This window comes from Rhipicephalus sanguineus, chromosome 11 (genome assembly GCF_013339695.2).
Source record: "Rhipicephalus sanguineus isolate Rsan-2018 chromosome 11, BIME_Rsan_1.4, whole genome shotgun sequence".
In the NCBI taxonomy this organism is placed as follows: Eukaryota; Metazoa; Arthropoda; class Arachnida; order Ixodida; family Ixodidae; genus Rhipicephalus; species Rhipicephalus sanguineus.
The window spans coordinates 62769497-62783001 of record NC_051186.1 but is presented as its reverse complement, the minus strand read 5'-3'; positions in this window follow the sequence as shown (position 1 = coordinate 62783001).

Below are 13505 nucleotides of genomic sequence, written 5' to 3'. Positions count from 1 at the left end.
ACCAGCTCAAGGTGAGGTTGCGATATTCAAAGAGTACTCGAGAGAGTATAGTCGGTGTTTACTAAAATAAAGTATACATTGAAGTATAAAGTATACTGAAATAAAGTATACATAGACCGCGTGCGCGTCGCTCGCACCATATATGCATCAAACGACAAGATTTTGCCACCCTTCGTTGATACTAACTGCAGTTGTTGCATTTGAGAAACGCTGGTTGTGCTTTCGCGCGTTGGCTAGCAGGTGAATGTATGCCGCAGACACGTATAGTCGTGAGCAAGATGACCTGCAACTTGAAATTACCTTTGAAATAGGCTAGCGGCTAAACGCAGCGAGCAAGCGCAAAAGTGTTCACGACACCAAATGCTCAAACGGAAGTGTGTGTATAGCGATTAAGTGCGTTACATTTACATTAGTGCATTACAAGTATTCGTACACTAAACAATAATTCGGTGTTCAGCTCATATTGATGACAGCAGTACGTCTTGACGGCAGGCACGCTGTAACACACATGCCGTTTAAGTGCTACGTCCGATATACATACGTACGCTCGGCAATACCTACACTGACTGCGTTATTCCTTTCACATTTCATGCGTAGAGATACATGCAGATGCGTTCGGATATGGGAATTGTTTTACGATGTAAGAATATTCAACGTGTTCTTTTCGTGTCGCGCTCCCACGGCGCCAACGAGCAGCGGGCGACCGAACGGCTGGCTCGCTCGATGTACACAGTTTTCCCATAGTGCTTCACGCTCCCGCGGGGCGTTCTGGGATTGCTTGAAAAAGGTTTATTAGCAAGAATCTCCCAATGCATTCACCCTCTTTCTTTAGGCTATCATCTTATGCTTTGCAATCATATCCCTCAGTTATTTTTACTATTATCTGCACTTAATTATTATTTGCCTGTAGCTATCAATTTAATTATTTACTCCTTTAAATTGCAGAAGGGTCTCTTGAAGGGCCAGTTGGTATACCTGTTAGGGACTATACACGCGCTATCCGCACACCCGCTCCGCAAGTGGCGGGTCACCTGCCGCCCGCAAACGGAGGAGGAAAAACCGGTACCCCGTGTGCGACGATTGGCGTCTTTCCGGTTTTTCCTCCTCCCTTTGCGGGCGGCAGGTGTCCCGCCACGTGCGGAGCGGGTTTGCGGATAGCGCGTGTATAGTCCCTTACTGCGTTGAAAACAGCGCGAAAACGGGACGATGGGTAACAAACAACACAAGCGTTGTTCTATGTTTTCTTAGCATTCGGGCCTTTTTCGCTCTGTTTTCAACGCAGTAACACGTAGCAACTGGCCCTTCAACACAGCCTTCTGCAATTTGTTTCTCTTGCATCAGGCTCTTTCGCACCTAGTGCTTTGCATAACTCATCAATGTACCAGCACTTGTATTGTTTTAAATTCGAAGCATTTCTTAGCGAACACTTGACACTTTGGGCATATCTATCTATCTATCTATCTATCTATATCTATCTATCTATCTATCTATCTATCTATCTATCTATCTATCTATCTATCTATCCGCCTAAGTCTTCTGGGTGCTCTCTTGATCGCCTCCTTAAAGGGGTACTGAGCACAAAATTTCGCGGCGAGATAGCGTGCTGGATCGATTCCCTGTACGTGCGTGTACCATCTGCAAAATATCGACAGCGAAATAAAGCTTGGAAGGTATTTTATATGAATTTTGAAGTTCGCGAGGCGCGATCCAGCATTATAGGCCGCACCGGTACAATTGACACCCTCGGAGGTGACCCGAGGTGACCCCCTACTTCCCTACGTAACCGTTGCAGCGGTACACAAGTTATGATAAATGTCGTAGCCGCCATTTTGTTTGACGCGCTTCCCGACGAATCGCTCCTCGCCAGGGGTCAACCTGAAGTGATTCGCCACGTCGAAAATTCCTTCCATCCCCGCCGCAAGAAATCGTCGCCATCAGACGTCGATGAGCCCGACGGCGACAGACCGCGCGGAAATGCGTCACTGTTCTGTGTGCTCACGTGACGAGCGTTTCACTCGCTAGGTGGTGATAGGTGGGTGACCCTGGCGGCTTGTCGTTTTTGGAGCTCTGTCAAACCGAAACTGAGGCTGTGTCAGTAATGAGGAGCTTGTAATTAACTTATCTGTCGCGCGCTGCAGGAAAACGTGCCGTGTTATGACTAACAGGCCCCCAGAAACACATTGCAGCAAAAAAACGCGGGGCGAAATTTTTAGATGTGAAGCATCTTATAGCGGAGTTCAATCCGGTGGTGGTGGTGGTGTGCGGCGTGACCACCCTTACTGCGCATGCGTATACCCTCTCCACACACCTCATCTACACTACGCCTCTACACTTCCCCCTCCCCTTTCCCCTCCCCACTCACCCTCTCCCCTCATCTCCGCTTTCCCTCTCCACTCCTCCTCTCCCCACCTCCTCTCCACTTTCCCTCTCCCGTTTCCCTTTCCCCTTCCCCTCTCCAATCTTACTCTGAAACGCAGGCTAGACATGCCGAAATTCTCTCCTGCGCAACGCCGCGATGAGCACCAGGGCATGCGCGTCCCCTCCCCCTCTCTCTCCTCTGCTACGCTGCCGCCCTCTAGCGCGCCTGTCGACCGCGTTCCTCGCTCGCCCTGTGAGAATTAATTGCCAGGCTAGAGAGAAGACAAGACGCGCGTAGCGTTCCTCTTCGCGTTGCAGGACGCGAGGTCGGTAGCATGCCCAACGAACGCCAACGGAACGCGATCGTGCAAGTGCTCCGGCTTCGCATCGCCTCATGGTCCCCGTTAGCGGGAAATGGTGCAATTTTTGTGTCAGGACTCCTTTAACTTGGTGTAGACCAAAATTGGCAGGGAAGGGTAAGAGGATTTGACGAATATGACTGTCGGGTCTTGACGTGAATAACGTGAAAATCCTGTCGTGTACGTCGGCAAACACTTTCCTCCAGATACGTGTGGCACATACCCGTTTACCACGGGCCGCAGTGTACGGGTATGTGCCACAGGTGATTGACAGTTTATATCTACCCAGGAACGGCGAAACAGACATGGGTAATATAAATGCGAGAGCGTTAAGAGAAACCGATATCGGCAGCGTTGACCTGACAAATGGAAAAAATAAAGATTAGGATCCCAGCAGGAATCGAACCCAAGCACAATTCTGCGTGGCAATCAGGTATCCTACCACAGAGCCACGCCAGGTATATAAACTGGTTTGGAAAAACGGACTATGCAGGCGTAATGTCGGTGCAACATCCACTGTGGTTGTGGTGCTGGGTATCTAATTTTACAAGAAAGCAATCAACACTACATATGCATCCCTACGATACAGGCGTCATATCAGAATAATTTATGTGGTTCCAATGTTGGCTCCGCTTTTATAGAAGTCTAATAAACCTTACATTTTTATTCCTATGATTCAGTAAGCTATACTGACGCATTTCTCGACCCCGGCGGAACACATTAACGAAAGTTACGTATGATTCACATGATTGCAGCATAAAGTGCACTTAGTTTCGATAATACTGACGTATGTGCTCTAACGTGAGGGCTGACTCTACGTCGCACCATAAGTTACCCTTTAAACGCCAGTATTGTCTACGTACCTGGTAAGCCCACGATGTGCACACAGCTACTACACTTACGAAAGCACATCGATCCACTTCGTAACGCTTGGCTCAAAGCCATAAAATACAGCATGATAGTACTCGATGACTGCTTCGCATGAAACCGATTCCCTCAACGCTTGAGACCTGCCGAATTTTTTTCCTTAGCCTTTGTTCAGTTTTCGCGCTGTTTTCAAAGCAGTGTTCCTTTAAATCGTGATCTCTCGTAAATGTTTCTTGTGGCGCATGTCAGTGATTAATGGCACCTATATTAAACGAATAATTATAATTGATTACGAATTAATGATATTTATCGCTGCTAATAATTAACGATATTCTATTATTTCCCGCCATCGTACTATAACTGCATAGATTCATATTGCCACGAGCGTTTCTTATCACTTTTGCTGTATTCGGTTTTCGCCCACAAAGACTGTCAGCAACGCTCAGGGCAAACCGCACCTCATTGTTCGAGAAGCTTCGCGATTATTGTAGATCGTTTTGTTAAGATTGCGCGCAAGTCGCGAACACTCGAGCTTATTCTAGAGCTTGCGCGACAACCAGCAATAACGCTGGAATATACGACGGCACATGTATAAATGCCGACGCGCTTCACCACTTGTCAGTTGATCGACGGTCGATGCTCTGTTCGCCGCTCTCAGTGCATACTGTGTATTGCTGTAAATTAACTTTCCGTTTCTCGGCCACAAGTTCGGCCAAATAAAGAGTTTCATCTCGGACACGTCGCCTGCGGTCTTCGTCGACGTCACGACTACGTGACAATATACTATCTATCTTAATTATGTCCTACACTGACAGCTCTCACCCGTACATTTAAAATATGTTGAATTCATCGTCGCCATTCATTAGTAATGCACTTCATGCCAAAGTACGAATGTAGATCAGCATTATAGTAAGTCATTCCTAATGTGAATTCTGGGCTAACCTAATTTTAAAAATTCGCGCAGCTTGCACTGAGTCGCACAAGGTTGGGCTAGAGGGGAGCTGGTCGACACTTGGCTGGTCCTGGCTTGACCAGCCAAGTGTCGACACGTGCATTCACACGCGGATGCACGAAGTGTTCACAGGATCAGATTGTAAATAACGAGTAGAGACTAGGTGTTGATAGGGTTCGATTGGGTATCGCTTGGCAATCGCAACACCAAGTAGGTCACAACACCAGTAAATCACAACACCAAATTAATCACAAGTACCAATCACAAGTAAATAACAACACCAAATGAATCTGCTTAAGCAGATTAATTATAATAATGAGCTTAATAGCATTGTAACGAAAAACAGCGCGACAAGACAAGGACGAAAGGGTCACACACACACACACAACGCTAGTGTGTGTACCCCTTCCGTCCCTGTATTCATGTGCTGTTTTTTCGTTACAATGCTACCAAACCAATGAGCCCACCGACATGCAATAGCTTAATAGGTCTTAGTGGCACATTGGAGACTTGGTCTCGATTAGCTTGCATCCCAAGTCAGACTAGCCTTAAATATAACTTAATTAGTTTAATTAGCCTAACTCGCACATTCGAGGCTCGGCCTCGACGAGCTTGCATTCGAAGTCAATATAAGCCAAATGAACTAATTAGCATAATTAACGCTAATTACCTCAGGATTATTTAGTCTTAATTAGCATTTGCTCGGCACATCTTGCCGAGCGTGGCATAACTATGCAACAAGCATCTCAACTCGGCCTAATTATGGCTAATTAGCTTTTCAGTTAATTATGCCTGGCTAATTAGGCTTTGCCCTGCTCAACTAGGCTTAACCAGACTTGTCTATGATTCACTTGGCTTAACTAGGCACAGTTATGCTGAACACGCCGACATGATGATGATTGTTTGTGTACATCGCGAGTCAGACAAAGGATGGGATAAGAGCTCTGCTGTAAAAATAAATATTGTAATTGTGCTGCAGAGTCCTTAGTTGACAATTAGCAAAACATTCTAAATGTATTCAGCCTCTCCCTCTATGCTTTCATTTGATTCGTTACAATGATATCATCCTATTAATTTATTGACCATCTACCCACACTTGATAATTACCTACAACGATCACTAATAAATGATAAAATATGTTTCTCTTGCATAAAATTTCATTTGTCACCTTTAATCACTCGGTCCATAGATTCCCCCAAAATCATCCCTGACTACTAACCATCAATCACTACCACTAAAGATAATTGCATGCGTGTTATTATCTATCCCCGTTCGTAATTTCATACATTGAATACCGTATACATTTTATGTTCGAATGCTTCTATACTGAAAGCCTTCTATTATGAGCTTAAAATTGGTGATTTCATCGTTACAAGTGATGGCATATCGTCAGGGTGCAAATGTGCATAATGTTGATGAGTAAACCTCAGTCAGTGTGAATACTTGCGGGTACGTCATTGTTAATTGTGTTAATTATCCATAACAATTAGGCTAAAAGACCCCTAATCAAGAATTAGCAGCTTGATATTCTTACATCTAATTAAGCTAAAATACCCCTAATCACTAACTAGCAACTTAAGATTCTTATATCTTTCATCCTCTTCGTCTCCACTCCATGTGATACACCATCACGCGATCCTCCGATTAGTTTGATTTAATTACCCTTTCCCTATTTAACACTAAGTATAAGTATTATAATTCCAGAGTATGATTACTATCTCTTTTATACCTTTTATTAGTAATTTGCTATAATAGCAGCTACTGCTAGTTACATGCGATAGCCATCTAGTATCAACGGTGTACGTGGCAATACTACCTATAAATATATATATATATATATATGATACATGTCCTTCTGTACTGACCGCTTTCACTAATAAGCTTTAAATAAATTGTTAAATTCATTAGTACCTTTGATTACATATACTAAATAGAGGAAGATTCGCATGCGTATCAATGTCTCTTGTTAGTTATTACTTGCTTTGAATTACGAGGAACTATTCTCGTTTTTGATCATCTGCTCTAATTAACCTACGATTTCTCATTGCTAATTATCAACGGAAGAACTCCACATTATTCATACCCTCCATATCTTGAGCAGCTTCAAGAAAAACAAACTTGTATAAAAACACTGACAATTTCCCGTGTTTTCGGGCCACGGAAAACACTATGAAGCGCATGCACCCCTATAAGGGGGTTTCGCTGCAATGCACCTTTTTACAAAAGTTCCCGTCGAACCTCGGAAACTTCGCCAACATCAGCCAAACTTCACAGGTGCGAAGACTGAATCATCTAGATTGGATCACTTTAGTGATTTAAGCAGGTGAGGGCACATTATTTTTATATAATTTTTTTAAATTCTCTCCTATGGAGTTTCACATAGCACATAAAAGTGGTTCTCGAACCCAGGAAGTTTATGAGAATAAAACCAAACTTCTCGCACTGTGAGAGGATGACTCCCAGATTATATGGACGAAGTGATTTAAGCATATATTGAGGCGTTGCACTACAATAAATGTTTAAAGGTCGTTTCCCATTCAGTGACGCTGCCACTCAGCAGCCAACGCAACAGATGGCGCTAGTTGTCGATGTCCCGAATTCCTGGACATGTGTCTCGTGCGCGCGCTTACCTCGTGATAGGAGCGGTTTGCACGTCTTGTGCTTTCACCGCAAGTTTCCGTTGACGTTACAGAGATCACGAAGGTCACTTTGTACGCTGCAGCGGTTGCATTTCCGAAAGCAGCGCGCTTGTGACACTTATAAATAAATAAATAAATAATAAATAAATAAATGAATGAATAAATAAATAAATAAATAAATAAATAAATAAAATCTTTATTTTTCCCATGCAAAAAAAACGGGGGGGGGGGAGGAGCACAGACTCAAAGCTACAAAACTGTAGCTTGAGTGCGCCTGAGGCACAACATAATACATTGATACGACTTACATAGCAGCGATACCAAAACGCAGTCAACAAGCAAAATAATCACACTACACACAGTTGTATGGTTACATACAAGCTAAAACTACAAGCTAGATCTACGGAAGTTTCAACAAAAATGAAATGAAATACGCCGCTGGTGTAGCATACATATGCAAACAAAAACAAGAAACCTATACACTGTAGCTTACAAAATATTTTTTATGTTCTTTAGGTGTCAGGGTGAGTACGTGACTATGAGCTGTTTCATATGTATTTAAGATCGTTGGCAAGAGAACTTGCAGAGATTGGTTTCCGTAGTTAGTTCTCACACGAGGAACGGTCCACTTATCAGTACTTCTGGTGCAAACAACTTTGTATTTTAAGGTTAAATTAGCTAAAGATACGAAAAACTCGTTTGAGGCGGGCGGTGAAAATCTAAAGTGATACAGTAGCCGATGTTCAAAAGTTGTGGTAAAGCGAATAATATTATATTTAACAAAGAACTCTCGAGTGTGTGCTCTATAACTAACGCCAGCAATATGCCTCACGGCATTCTTTGTAATACCAATGTTCTGTTTAGCTTAGTTTCTGATGTCGTGCCCCAAACCAAATGACATCAATTATTGTGCGATTGAAAGACAGCATGATAGATTCTGAGTTTTAAGCGAGTAGAGAAGTCAAATCGACCTCTGGAAAGGAAACCACCTGACTGATGCAACTTCTTTTCAATGTAGGCTACGTGATTTGTGCATCTCAATAACGAATCGAAAACTACTCCAAGTGACCTAAAAGAAACTATTATATCTATTTGATTTTCGTAAGGCAATACCCGGTTTGTAGGGTTTACCACTATATTTCTGGGCAGAAAGAAGACAGCTTTGGTTCTTTTAGTGTTTAAGATCAATCCACTTGCCCTTGACCATTCACTCAATCATTCTAGAACAGCATTTCCTCTTTGTATAAGCTCGTTGGGTTTGTGGCCAGTAAGAAATATGCTTGTATCATCAGCATAAAGAATGAACTATGGGTCACTACAAATGTTATTTATATCATTATTATAAACATTCAAAATTAGTGGGCCGAGCAAGCTACCTTGGGGAACACCGCTTTTGATTGACCGCAGAGCAGATGCCTGACCATCAACAGCGACTGCTTGGTCACGTTGATTTAAGCACGACTAAAAACATCTAGGCGAGGACCTCGTATACCATATTTATTCAGCTTATAGATCGAAATCTCGTGATTTCAGGGAACACTTGTTAGAAAAGTTGTGACAGTTGTTAGTTCGCGCTCATTCTGTGTATCTTGTTTTTGTGCGTCGTTTCTGCTGTAGAGCGCGCTGCAAGTTTCGAGCTGCTTGCCGTTCTTCGTGTGACATTAGAATTTGTTGCTATCATGGAATGACCACAAAAGCAACACTTAATTGCACCTCACCCTTCAGAAAATATGCCTCTTCAGGCACAAACCTCTAAACGGCTCTTCCTATGTGAAATCCTTATGCTATAATGAGTTCATCAGGACTAAGCTGGGCTAGGCATGTATTGTTTGGTATCCGTATACTAAAACTAACATCAACAACCTCAAAAGAGTGCAGAGAAAGGCAGTTAGATTTATATTTAAGAAATTTACAACATTGGATTGACCCACAGAACTTTTGAAAGCTAACCATATTGAACCACTTGAGATGAGAAGACAGAAACAGAGTGGAATTTCTTAAACTGCTTTACACGAACAATTCACCACCACACTCTTTGCTATATATATCGCCCCTATTAACCAGACCCCTCGCGTCACTATAGACAAGACGCAATAACACCTTACTTAGCCAGAACGAACATATTTAAAGCAGCACTGGCATCAAATTTACGCATGTGAAGATTTTTGCATCCACGACTAGTGATCTACCCCCTAGTAGCGATTCGCGACCTAAAATGCAACTGAGGGACGAATAGCCATCTGTTGTATTGATTTATATCACCGGTATCTAGCACAATTCAAAGCGGCCCGCAAGCCCGCCATTTTTTAACGCTGGCAGCGCTCCCTCGCGGTCAACTCCAGACCGCATCCAGTTTACCACTTGTCCACAGAAAGGAGTGACGTGAGGATCAGCTGCTTAGCTAACGTTTCGTCTGCTAGGCGCGCACGTTCAGTCATGCCTTGTCACCAGTGTCGCCGTCGTCAAAAGTATCGACTTGTGTTGAAGACGACATTCTGGAACTTAGAATCACCGCGATACGCGACGTCGCGAATCATTTTCGCTTCGACCCTTTGCAAAACAGCGATTCAGAAACGGACGCCGTTCCAAGCAGCAACGAGGAGGTGCCCGGGGACGCACGCTTGGGCCATACTCGCTGGTGTGTCTCAATTAGCTATATCAGATAATTTTAGCGTGCACGGCATTCCGGCATACGCAAGGGGGTCTATGGAATATCGGCATAGCGAATGCACACCAGCGAAGAAATAGAATGCGATACGTTTTTACAATAAAAATTCTGTGCTTGCCAGGTCCTTCTTTGCACCGCCAGATGGCTCCACCTACAGGTACTGTATATGCTACCTTTAGGTAGCAGAGTTGCGCATCTGTCTTCCAAACGCCGCTAGCAACCATGCATTGCGGAGAAGCTGACGCTCGGGCCAATCCTTGTATTTCTCGACGACGCCGCTGCAGCGAACTGAATTAACACTATTCATCGACAGCCAAATTTTATCGCCGGTCTTCGACACTCCAGACAGGTTAATCGGCAACACGGTAGGCATGTCGCCTGCAAAAACGAAGTGCGACTTCACCGAATAGCTGTGGTTGCTAGCCGGACCTATGCGCAACTCTGCTACCTAAAGGTAGCATATACAGTGACTCTAGCTCCACCTATCCGGACTCTCACGGTTACGGCTGCAGTAACCCGGAATTACGCTAGCGCAAGGAGGTCCACGGACGAACTAACAATCACTATTAACGCTACATGCTGCGTTACTTGTTAGCGATATTATTTATCTATAGGCTACTCCACTTTTATAGCTTGCGGTCGTGTTGGCGTGTACTGTACGTGTAATGAAACGCCACTCACTTTCCGCTTTTTCCGCGCCTCGACGAGCAGGTCCGCACTACGCAGCGGTTCCCCGACATGCTGGCACGTAGTCACTCCTATTGATCGCACTCGCGCTGTGGAGCACACGACAAATTAGTTGATGCGACACGATGAATCGCAAGCACGCATCGGGACAGCAAGGAGAGCCACTGGATGGATGGATGGATGGATGCTATGAGCATGCCCTTTATAACGGGGTAGTGACATGTCTGCCACCAGGCTCGAAGGAGAAAAAAAAAAGAAAGAAAAAAAACTTCATTGTTTCATGTTGTTCTAACGCCTTATCTACATTGATTAAATTTATGTTATTATACCAAAAAAATATAAATTCACGGTCCATCTCTCTGCCTCTTAAGGCAGAATGACCTTTTTGTGAGAGCGTCGCCTGGCATCGGCTCCACAATAAATACACTCAGATCGGCGACGTCGCTGTTACTAGCGTTTCGTCAGTCAGGATTGTATTTGCGGAATGTATCACACCCTACACGTAGCACTAGTGTCGATGTGGCAGCGTGATCAATCTTCCGTCGAGCTTTTGTGCCCTGTTTGCCCTCGAAATAAAACTACTTCCACGCGACGGACGCCATTCAAATTTGGCCAAGAAGACCTATGCATACCGAGCAATCGAATTTGATGGCAGTGCTCCTTTAGGAATTCCTTTTGTAGTGTTAGCTACACTTGCCTAGCCGGAGCCGTTTTCGCGTGAATCCTCATGAGCCGTGCTGCGTATGCGCGAGGATCAGTGATGTCCCACAGCTGGGTCACCGGCGCTGGTATCTCACGCGCTCTCCGACACCGCCACGCACGGCTCGCCGCTGCTTGTCTGCGGGTTGAGGAGTGTCGTCGTAGGCGCGGCAGACAAACTGGCGCTCGCGCGCGTGCAGACTCCGCAACCGCCGCGCGCGACTCGCCGCCGCCGGTCTGCGCTTTCCATAGTGACGTCGTAGCCTTGGCAGACGTATTGGCGCCAGCGCTCGCGCAGCTATTCGCCTTCTTTGTGCAGTCGCCGTCTGACACTGTGCTGGAGCCGCTTGATAGCGCCTCTGACTGGCGTTTGCAGGTGGGTAAATAAATGGAGAAGGTGAGCGCAAATGCTGCTCAACGGCACAGAAGAGCCGCGAAGCTTATCTCATCAGATCCCGAAGTAGATGCCTGGCAATTAGCGGTTCAGCGTACGATGAATGAACAGAAGAAGGCTAATAATCCTAGACAATCTGGAAAGCTATGAATAATCAGCTGAATCTTTGCTAACGCTACGTATATCCTGGCATAGCCGAGCTTAGCCACTGCAAATTTTTTTCCCTCGTATTATAACCGAATGGAATTGTATAATCGAATCGACATAATAATCCTCATTAATATTGATTTGTTTTATAGGGCTTTGCCATACATATTTGCTCTACTTCTGAAATATTGTCTTTGTTTCCTTTGTTTCTTTCAACTTTTTTCGAAACGTGCTCACTGTTGCACCATTTATATTGCCCTCCATGCTGGAACTTCGTGTACGCTGTATTTGATAAATAAATAAACAAACAAGTATATAAATCAATAACTGAACAAATAAATAAATAATTTTCTTCAAGCAACACGCCTCTCCAAATCGTCGAAGACTCCAGAGTAATAGGGCGTCCGGAATGTACTACACTAATTTCACCACGCATGCACTCAGATTAGAAATTCGGCAGCGAAACCGCGTAGTCTCGTGCGACACAATAATTTCCTTTTATTTCGTTTCATCGCTGTTGCCCTCGGTTACAGTGAGGGACAAATTGAAGAACGAGGCTTGCCGACTATATATATATATATATAAGGAGATATGAGACGTTCTTGCTCGCATAGATCCCAGACCGATGACGGCAGAGACCATTCTGGAATGTCTTCCTTGAGGCCATCGCGAGTGAAAGTGACGAAGGCGGTGCTCAACTTCTTGAAGCCAACACACCTGCACGGGCAGTTATAGACTAACGGCGTTATCATGACTGTGAAGTGTGTGAATTCGTGCGTGCGTGCTCGTCTTCCTTCTCTCGTTGTCTATTTTTAAAGCACCCCCGTCCCATCCCCCCGTGTAGCGTAGCGTACCGGTCCTGCTAGACTGGTTAACTACCCCAGCCTTCCATTTATCTCCAGTTCCTTCCTTCCTTGACCACAGTTGGGGTCCAACAAACAGCTCACGTTGACACACTCGTAGACACACATGCACACACATGCACACACATGCACACTCATACACACAGACGCATAGAGTAGACGAAGAAGGGCTGCGTTGCGCACAACAGTTCCGCCGTTCTAAGTGTTAAACAATTGCGGCAATGTTGCCGCAACAATTGAATCATGTGACGTGGCGTTTTAACGCCTCGACAGCGTAAATTCAAGCCCCATTTCCTTCCAACTAACCGCTTCCAAGAGGAGTGGGTTGCTTGGCACTTTTGGGCAAAAACCCAGCCTATAACTAAAAATAAAGGTTGACACTAAAGGTGACAGATTGTCAGAAGTTCTTTTGAGTGCAAAAATGTGCTCCGCGTTAAAAAAGCCGCAACGTTTTATACAAATTGTAACGTTTAAGGTGTGAGGTCAAGTGTCGGAGAAAAAATTTTAAGAAGTGATAATATTAAATATTATTAGTCTACATCGTAAATCAGACCTTTTTAGCAGGACATAAGCATTATAAAGCAAGTCATATATTACGTTAATTTTTCATAATTATCAAAATTCATTAAATGTGGGCCTCACGCGAACAGTGCTAACTCAATTTCCAATCAACAAAAAAACTTCATTTTTAGCAGAGACATAAAAGAAGCTTTGGTCAGTGCAACGAACCCAAATAATAATAATATCTGGGGTTTAACGTCCCAAAACCACGATATGATTATGAGAGACGCCGTAGTGGAGGGCTCCGGAAATTTCGACCACCTGGGGTTCTTTAACGTGCACCTAAATCTAAGTACACGGGCCTCAAACAT